The sequence below is a fragment of the Cyanistes caeruleus genome, chromosome 1 (assembly GCF_971803275.1).
Source record: "Cyanistes caeruleus chromosome 1, bCyaCae1.hap1.1, whole genome shotgun sequence".
Lineage (NCBI taxonomy): Eukaryota > Metazoa > Chordata > Aves > Passeriformes > Paridae > Cyanistes > Cyanistes caeruleus.
The window spans coordinates 108,194,893-108,210,804 of record NC_141701.1 but is presented as its reverse complement, the minus strand read 5'-3'; the positions used below and the strand labels follow the sequence as shown (position 1 = coordinate 108,210,804).

Below are 15,912 nucleotides of genomic sequence, written 5' to 3'. Positions count from 1 at the left end.
AAAACAAACAAACACAAAAGCCAGAAATGAAGGAAGTATGTACTGCATGCTCACAGTATGATCTACTGTATTGTCAGCTTCCCCTGTGAGCCTTACACCACAGACTCATCCTTATCCTCCTCACCTTGCAGGATTCAGGATCTGCCTTTTTTTCTCTTTTAATTAAAAAACCCTCATCTCCTTCAGTATAGTACAAGTTCTTTCCATAATAATTATCATTACCTTCTACAGAAATAGAATTAAGTATCTCATCCATTACTTTATTCTTGCAAGGCTCTTTTTCCTCCTGGACCATAGCTACGTAGCTCAGAGAGGCTTCTTGCAGGAAATCTTCACACCTGAATAGAAAAACAGAAAAAATATTTGAAAGGGACTGTTGGGCTACACAGTGCTGTCAAAAGCCTACTGCCAAAGAATTTTGATAGGTACATAAAAACATATATTCAGATATGAATATCAGACTATATTCAGAGTGGCATGTATGTAACAATTGAAGCTGTTCATTACTCCTTTTTAGTGTTCTTTATGCTTCATTTAGAGTCACTGTAGTTTTTCTTTTTATATAAAAAGACATCCTAAATTATTTGGACTGCGTACTCACTGATAGAAAAAAACCAGAATAAAACTGACAACCTTACAGTTTCATTTTATTTGTATGAGAGCAGAAAGAGAAGAGCAGTGCCACAAGGCATAATAAGCCCGGAACCGAAGGTGACCACAACACTGGAAATACCCTCACTCATCAGGGCGTGTTCCCAGAGGGTTTGAACATAGCAGGCAGCCATGGTGATAATAACAGAGTCTATTTACAGTCTCAGGCAAAGCAAGGTAATGAGCCAGGGCCAGGGTATGACCTGGGAACCCATACAGCAGATCAGGCCAAAAAGGGCTAGAGATAATGCTGCACAATGGGTCCAATACCCATCCAAACAAAAGGACTAGGGACAAAGGCACCTAGAATACTGACCCAAAAATGCTCTAAGAAGTAAGACCAGAGACAAGACTAGAGCTGGATGTACCTGTTAGATAGCTCAGAGCAAGAGTGAGTGCCCAAGCCTCGGTTTAAATGGAGCTCCTGGGATTACAGGCAGAAGGCATGGGTGGAGACCCAGGTGAAGCTGGTCAGGGTCACTAAGGAATAAGTGCCCTCACGTCCCATCCATTGTTCAGTGCCAGATTATCACTGGTGTTAATATTCAGTATCTTTCCCAACAACTTAAAACATGCAACAAGATACAGCCTCAGAAAATATTTCAAAACAGTTTGGGTGTGTACTAGTCCCTCGACCAGTCTGAGGTTGTGAGCATCTGTTTGTAAAGTCCAGTGTCTGAAGCACACACGTTACTCATTCTGGGAGCTGAGCTGCCTGCACTGAAGTTCATAATTTTGAGAAGACAGAGCTTTTGAGAAGCCTTGGTCATCCTTGGAGCTTAGCTTCAAGGAGTTGAGTAGAAGCTCTGCTGAGCTTTATCTCAAGGCTCCTGCCACTGCCTGCACTGCAGTTGTGCTTGCTCCCATTTTTTCTCCCTTATGGACATATTGCTGCTCGCAGGCAAAAATCCCAGTCTACCATGAACATGTCCTAGGAGCAACTCAAGGCCAACTCAATTCTTGTTATTGTATTGCTTTCCCAGTAAGTGCCACAGACATTGTGCCATGGAATCTGAAGAGTGTTTCGCTGGAAAATATACAGTTCTCACAGATTATGGCTAAATTGCAGAGCATGGCCATGCTCCCCATCTTCAGGATTTAAGTAGCCCTTGATCTTATGTGGGCTGAGACCCAAGTGGACACCATATCCCCTTCTCTTTCTGCATTCACAATTTAAAGAGGCAGACAGCAGAAGGAAGCTGTGTGATGCCCTCTACCATGTCTCTCACGTGAGAGTGGGGTGCAGAACAGCGCCCCACAAAATATAATGCTCCACAGATGATGTAGGACCACTGAGACAAGCCACAGTGAACACTCCAAGCTAGTAAAATGCTCAAGTAACTGTTTAGAGAAAAGACTCCAGACATAGTCAAAGATAAAATATAGAGCAGAGTCACAGAATCACTTGGGATGGCATTTAGTCCAGCTTCTCTGCATTGAACAGGGACATCTTCAACTAGATCAGGTTGCTCAGCTTCACCCAATCTGATCTTAAATGTTCTCAGAGCATCTACCATGTCTCTGGGCAACCTGTTGCATTTTCACCACACTCATCATGGAAGTATTCTTATATCTACTCTAAATCTACCCTCTGATACTTTGAAACCACTACCTCGGGTATTGCAACAGGCCCAAGTAAGAAGTTTGTCCCCATCTAAGTACTGAAAAGCCGCAATAATGGCTCCCCAATGCCTTCTCTTCTCCAGGCTGAACAACCCCAATGCTCTCAGACTTTTCTCATAGGAGAGGTGTTCTATCCTGTTAATTTTTGTTGTCCTCTTCTAGATTCTCTCCAGCTAGTCCAGATCTTTCCTGTACTGAGGACCCCAGAGCTGGATGCAGCTCTACAGCTGAGGTCTCAGCAGAGCAGAGGGGCAGAATCCTGTCCTTTGCCCTTCTGGCCATGCTGCTTTGGATGCAGCCCAGGACTTTCAGGCTCCCAAGTTCACACTGCCATCTCATGTCCAGCCTCTCACCCACCAGCACCCCCAAGTGCTTTTCCCCAGGGCTGCTCTCAATCTGTTCATCCCCCAGCATGTGCTGATACCAGGGGCTGCCTGGACTGTGGTGCACCACCTTGCACCTGGTCTTGTTGAACATCATAAGACTCACAGAACCCCAATCCTCAAGCTTGTCCAGGTTCCTCTGAATGGCCTCCCACTCCTCAGGTATGTCAGCCACATTGCACAGCTTGGGGTCATTGGGAAACTTGCCAAGGATACACTGGATCCCAGTTTGTCATTGATGTAGACATTAAATTGTACTGGTCCAAATATGGACCCCTGGGCAACACGACTGATCCCTGGTCTCCATCCAGGCATTGGGCCACTGATCACTACTCTCTGTGTGCATCCATCCAGCCAATTCCTTACCCACTGAACAGTCCACCCATCAAATCCACCTCTCCAGCGAGAAGGATGTTGTGTGAGACTGTGTCAAAGGCTTTATACGAGTGCAGATAGATGATACCCTTAGCTCTTCCTTATCTACTGATGGAGTCACTCCACACCTGCTGGCTGAGACAGAAAGTTGTGTGGGGAGCTTTCCCAAGCTGCATAGGGTAGTACTAATTGGGAAAGGGAATTCAGCTCCCTTGCTCTTCTGCGAGATTTGCCTGAGAAAGTTAGACAGGAGACTGGTGCCTGCACCATACTGAGAATGAATAAACGCAAACAGTTTCTACTCTAAAACAACAGTCTGATATAATAGAAAATATAATATATTTGTATATAATATAAAAGCACTGCTCATGTCTTTTGCAATGATTCTCTTAGAAAATTAATGTATTTGCAAATTTCTCTGCTTGTTTTATTTGAAACACCAATGGCTTTGCAATCAAATATCAGCCTTTGTAAAACTTCATCAATTTATTCTTCGGATTAAGTACAGCCATATTAATTAGGCTTCATAAAAAATGCTTGTGGAATCTGAATACTCTGAAGGACCTGAAAAGAATATCAATTTGGTTTGGACAGGCTATTAAAATCAAGTCACTTGGGAGTGAACTGGAGATTTAAAAGTCTCCACCATGACTTCTGGAGCATATTAGTTCTTTTATGCAAGACAGTTCAGTTTACCTTCCCCACATTCCTTCACTTTTTATCAAAATGTGCTCAGTTTCAAGAGTCTGAAGCCTTATCTCACACTGGCATCACAAGTTCTTTGATTATGTTAGACCTCAGATTTAATGCCTCATTCTTGCATGTAGTTGTGCAATTAAATTAGGCAGATCCCTGGAACAAACTGCTTTACCTGCCATATGCTCATTCTTCCTCCATTTAGCAGCAGCACTAATTTCCTGCTGGTAGCTTTCAGAAATGGAAATACTTGCTAGTGCGCTGGAATAAGATATTTCCATTCCAAAAAGGAAAAGGCTTCAAAAAGGAGCCTCTGTTTTCAGCATTTGATAACAGGCAACAGCAGCTAGTCTACATTGTGGCTTTGAAGCTAAAGCACTTCACTGTACCTTGACACCCTGTAAAGACCATGGACATGTCATTGAGGGACTGGCTTTTGCTGAGGGGAAGAAGCCAGGTGCAGACCTGTTTTGCAGGTTCATTTGAGCCTGATTTTTAGCTCTTCTTTTTGAAAACGTTGTTTGGCCCAGCCTTTACTAGGCACCTGAGAATTCACACCAAACTAGAGACACAGACATTTAGATGTTTTTTGTCTCTGCTGCTCAGACTGTCCAATGGACGGAATCCCTTGCTCTGCAATTTGGGTGGCAAATGGAGATGTTTGGCTTTTTTGGTTGAGCTAATGGGAATAGGAAAAAGGCAGTGCATATCCTCTCATTCCATTCCAAGACTTGCAATGGAAGAAGCAGACTTTTCAGGTTCCATTAATTACATACATCTACAAAGTTTATTTTTCAGCAGAAAAAGGCTGTGATTCAGATACTCAACATTAGCAATTTGTTTGCCTGGAATAGCAACTCTTCTCCCACCAAGCAATACCAGAATAGTTTTGTTTCAGACAGTATTTTGGCACACTGCCTTCACTGGAAGAAAATATAGCTTATTGGGAACAGAGACCCCTTTTAAAATATGGTTTTCATTTCATCTTTTCTCATCTTATCTAAGAAATTACATGGCTGTCTCAGCCTAAAGTAGATATTAGCAGCTAATGTGTCAGCAAACATTGCACCACCACTGCTCATTGCTCTGCAAGAGAATGTCAAAGAAAGTGAAAAGGACATCAGTCATTGAGGGCCTGAGATGGAGGATGTAAGAAATGCATCAGAAAAAGTTGAGATTCCAGCACAGACTGTTAGTTCCAGTAGACCAAGGTAGACTTCTGCCTGAAACAGATCTAAATGCCTTAGGAAGAATCCCCTTCATAGCCACATTGTTCTGCTTGTTGCTCAAGAAAACAGCTGGAAGTTAGGAGGGGGTTGTCAGATTTTAGACAAGTTCAAATCAGGTGCCAGAACCCATGAACTTTTGTTCCTCTTCTCTGTGTATTCAAATACAGAATGCAAACTAGGGAGTGAGAAAGAATTCATATTCTCTTGACATCTGGTTACATTTATTTGTAAATAGTCAGTAAAATAAAACCCTAATTAGGATCCGCCCAAAAGACCACAAGGGACAATTTCAGGTAAAGGTGATTGGTTGACCTTGGTTGAATGACAGGTGTCCACCAAACCACTCACACCCTCACCTTAGCGGGAGAAAACAAGATGAAAAACCTTATGAGTTAAGAAGAGGGAGATCAGTTGTCAGTTAGCATCAAAGCCAAAGCAGACTTGGCTTGGGAAGATTAATTTGAGTCATCGATAATTAAAAATAGAGTAGGATGGTGAAAATAATACCACTCCACACACTCCCCCCTCCCCCAAAAAATAAACTAGAACAAAATAAAACCCATTTTCCTTCCACTCCCAGGCTCAGCTTCACTGACTTCTTACTTCACTAACTTCACTGACTTCAACTTCACTAACCCTTCTCCACTCAGCCTGTCCTGAGAGATGCCAGGGAATGGAGAGTGGGAGTTACAGTCAGTCAATAATATTTCATTTCTGTTGCGTTTTCCTCCTCACACTGTTCCCTACTCCAGCGTGGGATCCCTCCCACAGTATACAGTCCTTCCCTAAGAGCTCCAATGTGGATCTTTCTCATGACCTTCAGCTCTTCAGGAACTGGTTCATCATGGGTGGTTTTTATGGGATACGGTATCTCAGGAGCAGAGTGCTCCAGCCTGGGTCCCCTGTGGGTCACAGGCCCTGCGTGTGTTCCTCTGCATGGGTTTCACCTCCTGCATGGGAGTGTGGGCTCTGCACAGGCTGCAGCTTTCTTCAGGACACATCCACCTACTCTGTGGGTGCAGGGACACAACCTGCTTCACTATGGTCCTGCCACAGGCAGCATCAGGCAGCATAGAAACTTCTGCTCTGGTGGCTGGAACACCTCCTCCATCTCCATACTTGATCTTGATGCTGCAGGACTATTGCTCTTCCATTTAACTCACTCCTCTCTCACAGCTGCTGTACAATGTTTTTTACCCTTTTTTGAAGGTGTACCACACTGGTGCTTCCAGTGATGGGCCCACCTTTGGGCAGCAGTGTGTCCAATTAAGGGCTGGCTGGAACTGTCTCTCTACAATATAGGGGCAGCCCTGGTCCCTTCTCACAGATTTCAACCCTGTAGCCACCCTGATACCAAAATCTTCCCTCATAAATCCAGTATGGTCAGACAATGCAGGTAGGAAGATTACAGCTAGAATAAGATGCATAATATCATATAGATGTGTCTTGTCTCCAGCAGAGAAACACATGCAAATTAAGTGGAGCTTTTATTTCAATGATTGAATATCAATGGCAAAGTCAAAGAGAAAAGGATGTTCACAAATACAACCATGCAGATCAACTTGCAGCAGCAAGAAATATTCATTCATTCACAGAGCCAAAAAAGAAAAAAGTATTTATGAGTTTGTAGGTAGGGAAATGATTTTGTATGCCAGAGAGAGCTAGAAAGAAAACCACATTAGCACATTGGTAGGGCACTGCAAATCAAAGGTTCCAAGCAGAGACTGTCTAGGCAATCCAATCACTGTCTAGGCAAACCATTAAGAAAGCTTTTGATTGCTTGTGAGAATGCCTCAGTAAAACAAATATTAATTATTCAGTCATATCCTTATGTTGTTAATGCTGTGAAAGTAAATACAAAAAAAAAAAAAAAGCCATAATACGCTTGTTACTTAGCTACAAGTAATTTTCAGTACACTAGCAATGTAAATTGTTTCTGTTAAAAAAAATCCCAAAACACCAACTAACAAGCAAAGGAGAATGAACCCAAACAGTACAGAAGAGGACTCTCATTTGAAAACAAAGTGATACAGCTATTGCAGTCAGCCTGTAGCATCAAATTTACCCAGAGATCTACAATACATTCATGGCTGGTCACAACACCACATTTCTAACTGCTTCCTTGTCTAGGACATCTATTTATTGCAAATCTTCAAAGTGCTATTTCCATAAAGGTGTTGACTTAGAAAGTAATACAGCCAAGAACTAGCTACAGGTCTCATCAGAACTGCACTTTCTGGGAAGGACACAACTAACAGATAGTTTTTCATAGCAACATATGTACTTGATAGAAACAAAATAAATAAATAGAAGCAAAATAAATAAATTCAAATATCAAAAGTGGTAAGTGATAAATTCAAATATTCAAAAGTGATAGGTCCCACAATCTGCTATGTGCCTTAAAAAGGCTTGGTATAATTCCCACTGAGAATAGTGGAAAGATTCAAGGGAAATTATTGGCAGCAGCAACCATATTCTGTATGAATTCTCATTCCTTCATATTTAAACACAGCAGGAACAGCCACTGTCAAGTTTTGAGTAGGAGAGTTAAAAAATGCAGGAGCTGGGGGTCCAATTTTGTCCCAAAGGGAGTGAGGTTAAAATGTTCATGTGCTTTTGACAACCCTTTCCTATCCAAATACATATATTTTTCCACTGGGCTACTATTTATTTAATAAAACTAATAAATATAATATGGTCCAAAGACAAATAAAACCCAAACTCTCAAAGGTACTCTGTGGCATTTGTGACCCTCTGACTACAGCTCAGCACCTCTTGGAGAAGGTCTGGAGTGTGTTCCCACCTGCCAAGTCACTCCCACATTGTCTTTAGCTACATCAGCAGAACAGGCCACAGCATCCACAGCTCCAAGTAAGACCAGAGGTGTCCTGGCCATCTCCTTCCCTTCCAACTACTTGGGCAGGAAGAGCTGTCCCACACAAGCATTCCATCCCACACATATTTTCAGGCTGTGCAGTATAAGCACCTTTGCATCTCGGCAGATTTCCCATATTCCCAAGCTGTTGTTACATTTCCCAATTAACAAAACCAGGACAGAAAAAGAGCAGAAACCTGTGCATGGCTATTCACCACACTGGAGGTGACTGCATTTCCAGGACAGCTGGCAATCCCTTCAAACAAGCATGCACACAAGAAAATAATCCTGTTAGGCACTTGAAGAGTCTTCAGGAAGAACAACTACATGGAAGGTTTAGTGCAACAGTTTTGGCCTAACAATGCTATCAAGAAATCTTAGAGCAAGACAATTAATGAAATAGTCCCCTTCCTTCAATAAAAACTCAGATATGAAGAGCTACCTGATATTCATTTAGTACTCTTAGATATTTTTACGTAAAGAATAGCTGCCTTGGGAAGTGGGAAGCTTTAACTTTTTAACATTTTTTTTGTGCTGCTGTACCACTCAAAGTTCAAATGAACGATAAAGACGTGAAGCATCTTATCAAAACATGGATTCCTAAAATCTTTGTACAAAAAGTGAGATACATAGAGAAGAGATTTTTGCTTAAAGGACAGAGTATCAGTCAGAATGCCTTGCCTACATCCCTCAGAACTAAAAGACATCATTTTGTAGCTCATAACATTTTTTCACCACAGTAAAAGTGTTTGAAATGGTACAGGGAAGATATTCTCTGAAGGCCTTTCTTATCTGTAGATCCTCTGGATTTGAATTTTGTGTGCACAGGAGTTGAGTTGATTGGTTTTTGGCCAAGCAAGCAGTGAAAAATGGAGAAGGAGATAAATGCAGAATGAAAAACAAGCTCCAGAAACAAACTGGATCAGCACTGAAAGAAGAGCTTGTGCAAAACACAGGCTGCATGAGAGGTTTTGAATTGTAAGCAATTCACATAATCTCTGTTTCCCCCTTTCTTGAAAGAAACAAAACCTCACACACTCTTCAAAAATGATGAAAACTGTACACAGCCTTGGTGCAAATATGCAGAATAGGTGCACTCAATAAACTGTCATCTTCTCAGTGCTTTATTGGTGCCTGGCAAAACATGATGCCTTGTGCAGAAGCTTCTAGCCTATATTTGTATGTAACACAGGAAAGAAAGATTCTGCAAATAAGGCAAAGAAGAGGGAGGTAAAAATACTTATCAGCGTGGGTGAGCTTTAAACAGTCAGTAAACTAGCAAAAGATAAACACAGTACCAATGCTCATGCTCACACATTCCAGCTGCAGAGGAAAAGGAAACATAAACGAGAGAAAAAACTAGCAGAATATTACCCAAAACTTTACAGGGAAGAGGCCATGTGCAAAACATATGCAGTTTACCAGGAATCACTGCCAAAATGTATTTGCACTTAATCTAGTGGGTGAATGGTGCCAAGTAACCCTTATGCCTTCTGTCAGCTGAACTTAGGAAATGCTGAGAGGGCACTGGGGGACATAAAGGGAGAAAAATGCCACAAGCTCCTTCTGCTTCAGCTGAAATACTGTGGAAAGATATTAAATATGTAGAAGAACTACTGCAAAACACAAATCTAGGGATGTGGCTATTCACACAGTTCTTAGAGCAGTGCTAGCATGAAAAAGAACGTCAAGAAAGGACACTTTTTTTTTCCCCCTTTTCCTTCTATTTTTCTGTTCATTCCACCACATTGCTCTGTTTCTTTTCTCTGTTCTGCTAGACACAGGTTTCTTTCTAGAATTACTTTCTTTTTGATAATATTTCTTTCTTCTTTTTATTCTTTCTTGTGCTCCTCCTGCTTTTTTATTTGTCTCATTTTCCCATGGTTTCTCTTCATTGCCTTTCTCTTCCTGAATTTCTCCCCTCCCCTCTCCCCACGGTGGAGGCAGTACCTAGGAAGCTGTGCCAGCATAAGCCTCCACAGTGAGCACCCATTAGGAATATAATTGGCTTGCTTCACACCTTTGCAACCAATTCCCCACACTGTAAAAACCATCTACTCAGTCCTGGGGTAGAGCTACACAGCCTCAGGTGCCCGCTAAAGAAATGAGGTGACTCTGCACCAAACTTCCAGCAAAATCTTTTGAACCAAATGATGATTTGTGAAATCCCTGGGCAGGGTCAGGATCAGGAAAGCACCAGGAAGCCCAGGCTAGAGTGGGAGTCAAGAAAGCTGTGAGACAAAGCAGAGTGCAGGATGCTTTTAATATCTCTGAATGAGTCGCAAATGCAGAGGGAAGAAACCTGTACATAAAATCTCTTGGTGATTGTGACGATTCCCTTTAATGTGGTTGGGCTTTGGAGAATAGGTTTAATAGGCTGTGTTGTTATTAGCAAATTGAACATACATTGTCCACAGACTCAACACAGCCCCATAGTCATGGATACAGTCCAGCTCATTAGTTCACTGCCAGGCAAAGTTTTGGCTCTGGCCACAAATCAGCCACCCTGACCTCTCAGAAGGGAGTGTACACCAGAGATTGCTCCAGGACACAGCACAGATGAAGGCACTGTGTTCAGCAGGGGAAAGAGAATTCAGCAGGTATGGGCATGACCTATGACATCCCACTTGCCTAAGAGCCAAAGAACTGCCATGGATCTTTTTATTTACTAATATAAATCCCAGAATTACAGAAGAGTTGACGTTGGAAGGGATCTCTGGAGGTCAAATGGCCCAATCTCCCTGCTCAAGCAAGGCTACCTAGAGCCAGCTGCCCAGGTCCATGTCCAGAAGACTTCTGATTATGTTCAAGACTGAAAACTTGACAAGATCTCCAGGCAACCTGTGCCCAGTCACCCCAGCAGCAGAAAGAATGTTTCAGTTTGTGCCCGCTGCCACTGATCCTGCTGCTGGGCACCACTGAAAAGAGCCTGTCTCTGTTCTCTGTGTGCCCTCCTTTCAGGTACTCATTGTTTATTAAACCCCCCCTCAAGCCATCTCTTCAGCCTGAACCATCCCAGGTCTCTCAGACCTTTTTCTTAGGAGAGATGCTCTGGTCTCCTAATCCTCTCAGCCACCCTTCAATGGACCATCTCCAGTGTGTCCATCTCGTCCTGGAAATCCAGCTGGCAGGCCACCATGTACTGGTACATGGATATGTAGTATAAAAATTTCTTCATTCCTTAGCCCAACCAATAGGCACAAGGGGCAAGATTGCACCAGTCTAGCCTTGTGCCCTACCCAGTTCTCCCAGACTCTGATACTATTCACCATCCTCAGCCTTTGTGCTGCTTTACAGGCACATGAAACAAATCCTTGGTTTCATGCTTAGAAACACCACTGTGAGGACTTCCAGACCACATCTCCAATATCCACACACCCTGCAGAAAACAAGAAAGAGCAGGGGCAGAGAAGCATCCCATTAGGCCCAGAGTGGATCCAGAGCCTTTATTCCATTTAATCTCAGAATGAAACTGATGACTTGAGGAATTATTATTTTTCCCCAAGTAGAAATCAAGCATCAGAGAGCAAATTTGAATTTTTTTAGAGCCCACAAACAAGTTATTTTGTTTGTTTCTTTGCTGGGAATAGAGCCAAGATCCAGTGATTAAAGTTAAATTTTAAAAAGCACTCAACTATTTGCTACTTTAAAAGCTGATTTAAGGCATTTAGTGCTATAAGCTGTTAACTAATGGAAAACTCTGTCACTATGTAGTTTTCTGTCAAGACAGACACCTCTTTCACCATTCTTTAATGTTTTTATCATATCAGATTTTATAAAGTTTTAGAGGTTACTGTCTCTTCCTGATTATTCTTCACTAATATTTAAAAAGAATTTTTTTCTCCTTTGAGGGCCTATACAAAAATAAAAGGGAGGACAGGATGGTGGTGGGGGAGCTCACCTGGGACAATTTCACTTGTAGAGGATCAGCAATTGCCCCAAAAAAGGAACCTTCCAAATCCTGCCCTTAATTCACACATAAGATCCAAAACAAAGAATCTGTTTCGATGAGAGATACACAACATTTGCAATACTACAGACCACTAATCAAAATCTTCAATTAGCAAAGATCCTCCAGGACAAGGCCCAGTAATTCATGAGAGGTGAAGTCCAAGAGCAGCTTTCTATCATCATACAACCCTGGTATCTTTGGAAGTAATTTTGCAGCCAGCTGGGCCAGCAGAGATGCATAACAAGAACCCCAGGCAATTATGATAGCATTGTCAAACAATAACATTCCTAAAAGGGGGCTTGGGTTTTCCAGCAGTCCCCACACCAACATGGGGCTGCTGCCACTCAGAAGATGCAGCTGCACTTCAGCTGCAACACTGTACTGGTGTGATAAGACTGGAAAATACAAATGCTTTTTCTCCTAGGATATTCCAGGGTATCTAAGAGGAAGAAAAAAAAAAAAGTAGTATCAGTATGGCACTCAGAATTCCCTGGGCAACAGGGCAACAGAAGCTACTAGGTCAAGCTTGTGTTAAGACAGCAACTTCGAAACAGGTCATGTCTATAAAGTATAATGTGTAGAATACTTAAAGGCAAACTTCTAAGGGAAATAAAAATATAGGTGAAGTTAAACATTTGTTTTGTTACTCAGAAAACAGTGAATTTATAGTGATAAATGGTGGGTATCATACAACATCATACAGAAAAGAGCTCTGGCCTTGTGTTCTGGTATTGCATCTGGAGCCATGGAGACAAAGCTAACGAAAGATGGTAAGGGAGCAGGTAATCAAGGGTATGCACCCCACTGTGGCATCCAGTCTTTCTCCTTTAAGATGGGTGGAATGTAAAACTCCGACCAGTACTACAATAAAGTAACGTTGAAAACTAACCTTTTCTTCATGCCATCAGGGGATAGATCAGGCTGTAGACACAGAAATCAGCATCTGTTTTGCTTGCATGCCTTTATACTTAGAGTATAGAATTCAGTATATAAAACATACAGTTTAGCACATGAAGAAAACAGGATTAATAACATTTTTACATTCTCTACACATGCTACATTTCAAAACACTTGTCTTTTTCTTGGGTGCAGTATGGTACACAGTAATTAAAACATACTTACCACACCATGGAATTAATTATACGCTCAGTGATTCCAAGAGCAGGACTACTCCAATGTTCCAGAAATAGTTATAGCAGGATTAGTACTGAAATACCACAATAATTAACCAGTAAACTGGGATAATCCTGTAAATCCTGTAAAGGAATGTAGTGATACAGAACTAAAGTCATTGAAATATTTGGGCTTTGGCTTACAGTTACTGGAAGATCATACACTGTCTTACTAGTACTAGTAGATATCCACTAGGACTAGTAGATATCCACTTCTGCAGGAATACCTTTGGCTTTTAAAACTACTCACACACTGTCCCATTGTGGTCTGCAATCTACAGCACTGTAGAGTATTAATGAGGCAAAATAACAATATACACCAAACAACATGTGAGGATAGGCCTCACTTTAAGGTGTACAGTCATCCCTTTCAATGGCATCAAATCTGTCTGGTTTTTTATTTCCCAGTCATATCTCCAAGGTGAAAAAAATAAAACAGACAGCAATGAGAACAGAAATTGCCCCAGCGGGAGTTTTGTCAGGAACTGTTTCTAGCTTGTTTCATCTCAAGGCACGGAAAGAACCCTCCATCTTTCTTCCCAAAACCTGGTTTCCAATGGAGGACTTTAGACTAATGTGGTCACCACCATCACAAGGGCAGAGAAGTGGTGGGGAGAGGGGAGAGGCTAGGGTATTTGCAGTTAGGGCTAGAGGCAGAGTTTAAGCTAACAACATGGGTTTTTCTTCAGCTTCATGATCTTAAAATATTTGTTTTTACTAATGGTAGATTTTTTTCACTTTCTGATTTCTTTTAAATCTTTTAAAAACTATTTTCCTTTTTCTGCTCACTGATTGTTTTTTGTTTTATCTCATAGAACCTATCTCATTCAGCATGTGAACTTTACATATTATCCAGCTCTCTGTTCAATTCCTGACCCCTGAAGTAACATGTATTTTCTTCACAGTCTTGTTGTGATCTCCCTAGGACATTTATTTTCTCTCTTGCATGTGTTTTACCATATTTTAACAAAAGAGCACTCTAATCTCAGCAAGGGGTCTCTAGTTACCCACCTAATACTATCAGCATTTTATTGGGCAAATAAACTAAACCTTCAGCATTCAAACAGGACCAGAGTTCATTCCACCCATCAAAAGTCTATGAACCTTTTATCTATCTCATTCCCAAATTCTCCACCTTCATCATCTCATTTTATTTCAAAGGAAGTTCTGTGTGTGCATGTATGTGTTTTTGTTCTTGCTTACAAACATATTGGGCCCACAGTCAACCCTAAAAGATGTGTTATTAACTAAGAAAGGGAGACCTCTTCTGTGTAACATTGATTTTTCTGATAAATACTCCAATTTATAAAGTCTTTTAAAAACCCCCAAAAAACCCAAACAGAGGTGCTTTTCTTTATCATTTGACTATGTAGGAACCAAATTCTAACTTCCCCAGGAAAGAAAGACAAAAAATGTGTGGCAACAGATTTAAAATAGTTAGAAGCCATGAAAAGGGTAGGACTGTGTTTTTTTAATCCTGACTTTCATCTTGATTGTGAATGAATTGAAAAGCAAATAGGAAATTAAACCAACAGGCAAAGACTGGCACTTTAGATCAGGATTGATAAGCTAAGCAGCTTCTTTCAATAGAGTTTCATTCAATAAGAGAGTGAGAAAGCAAGTTCCACTTACCTCTCATTACAGGTAAAGGGGAATTCATTCCCATTTCTGCACTACATCAGTCCAGTGAAAAGTACCCACAAACTGCAGCCTTCAGAGAACACCAGATGCCCCCCTCTGTTGTCCTTCACTTATCTGGTACTCCAGTGGCATCTTCTCACCTATTAAAGAAATGCAACATAAAATTTTTCAGGTTACCTTTGGTTTTACTTGCAAAAAAAAAAAAAAAAAAAAAGGGAGAAGAAAAATACTGAGTTGAGACACAATCTGGAAAGATGTCCTTGAAAATTCCTTTCACAGCTATATTTATTAAACCAGGCTAGGGGAAGATCTGTATTCATATCAACACAGGAAGGATACAAATCCTACTTTATTTTTTCATGGTAGACAAAAAGGGTTCAGCACACAAAGATGTAATCAATCCTTTTAAAACTAATTTTGATATTTGGGTAAGAGACTGGAGTCTAACAAGGAGTCTTGGAGATTTGTGCAAATTTTTCCTTTGCTGTGGAGCAAAAATACACTGCTTCAAAACAGATTTACATGAGCTCTGATTTGGATACAATTAGAGCTCACAAAAAAATAATGACTACACTGTAGAGATAATTACTTCCCACTTTCTAAGTTAGTTGCTTCCCACTGAAAAATGCTGTTCAGTCAAAAATGATGCGTATGGAAACATTGTGTTTAATTAAAAGGCTCAAGATCCAGGGTAGAATCTGGAGAAGGACAAAGTAACAAAATAACTCTGCAGCTGGGTCATTCTGTGGGAATGGATAGAAAGTTCCAAACCCATTGCATTTGATTTGAAACACAAGCCGAAAACCAGAGGTTTCTCAAATCTCATGTAAATGACCAAATCATGGCATTGCTCACTATGCTTATAATTTGGAATATTCACTCTCCTAAAATAATCATCCTGTCCCCTTTTATATGTATTGCCTTTATTTAATGCTAATTTTTTTTATTTCATTTTTTTTTTCATTTTCTATTAAATAAAATTAGCGTGGTTGGGTGATTTTCCAGTCTGTGTCGTAGATACATTTTTTTTAAACTTGACTTCTTAATAGTTTATGACATCGGCAATTTGTGAGGAATAAGAGCCAATATTCAGCTGTTGTAAATCAATGTTCCTGCAGCAGTTTCCCTGCAGGTCCATTGATTCATAGCAGTTGATCTTCTGATGAATGTATTCCAGTCAGATAATAGACAAGGCAAGGTAGGACCTTAACACAGCAAGAAGCAATAAAGTAACATTGTGCCAAAGGCCAGTAAAAAAAAAGGTATCTTGGGAAATGGCTGGGAAAACACTATAAACCTCCTCTGCTTATTAAAT

At 40.9% G+C, this 15,912-nt stretch overlaps 1 long non-coding RNA gene across 1 annotated transcript in view; it reads right to left on the bottom strand.

The window, feature by feature from the left end:
* LOC147655812 (uncharacterized) overlaps positions 1–15,127 on the bottom strand; it is a 94,712-nt gene extending 79,585 nt beyond the window's left edge. The window contains exons 1-4 of the long non-coding RNA XR_015275711.1: positions 14,946–15,127; positions 14,589–14,737; positions 12,907–13,040; positions 223–338 (exon numbers count right to left, since the gene is read on the bottom strand). This is a non-coding gene — a long non-coding RNA (uncharacterized LOC147655812). The remainder of the gene's footprint in view (positions 1–222; positions 339–12,906; positions 13,041–14,588; positions 14,738–14,945) is intronic.
* Between the last annotated feature and the right edge of the window lie 785 nt (positions 15,128–15,912).